At 34.4% G+C, this 311-nt stretch overlaps 1 protein-coding gene across 1 annotated transcript in view; it reads right to left on the bottom strand.

Annotated features, from left to right (window-relative positions):
• Positions 1 to 311, bottom strand: part of LOC119581750 (glyoxal reductase-like) — a 20032-nt gene that overhangs the window by 12330 nt on the left and 7391 nt on the right.

Raw genomic sequence — 311 nt, 5'->3', positions numbered from 1 at the left:
TTTGATTAGTATGCTCTTATTGTTTATGCTATTCTATTAATTCAATACAACTGACAACCAGCAGCTTTCCAGCACAAATTTTTGCAAGTGTAGTACAAATCTACTACTACTGTTCAGTGATGCTACCTGCCACTGTTTTTAAGTCCTTTCACACATTGATAAAGCATTTCTACTCCAGAGAATGGATAAATATTGATGCTCCTACTATTCATCATTAAACTGACAGTTTAATGATCCTGAGCAACTAGTAAGTGGGGGGAGAAAGTAGTGAAACTGATAATGTAATCAAAAATCTATTGGCAGGATAAACA

Source organism: Penaeus monodon, chromosome 15 (genome assembly GCF_015228065.2).
Source record: "Penaeus monodon isolate SGIC_2016 chromosome 15, NSTDA_Pmon_1, whole genome shotgun sequence".
In the NCBI taxonomy this organism is placed as follows: domain Eukaryota; kingdom Metazoa; phylum Arthropoda; class Malacostraca; order Decapoda; family Penaeidae; genus Penaeus; species Penaeus monodon.
The sequence above is the reverse complement of the archived record's forward strand: the minus strand, read 5'-3'. Positions and strand labels throughout refer to the sequence as shown.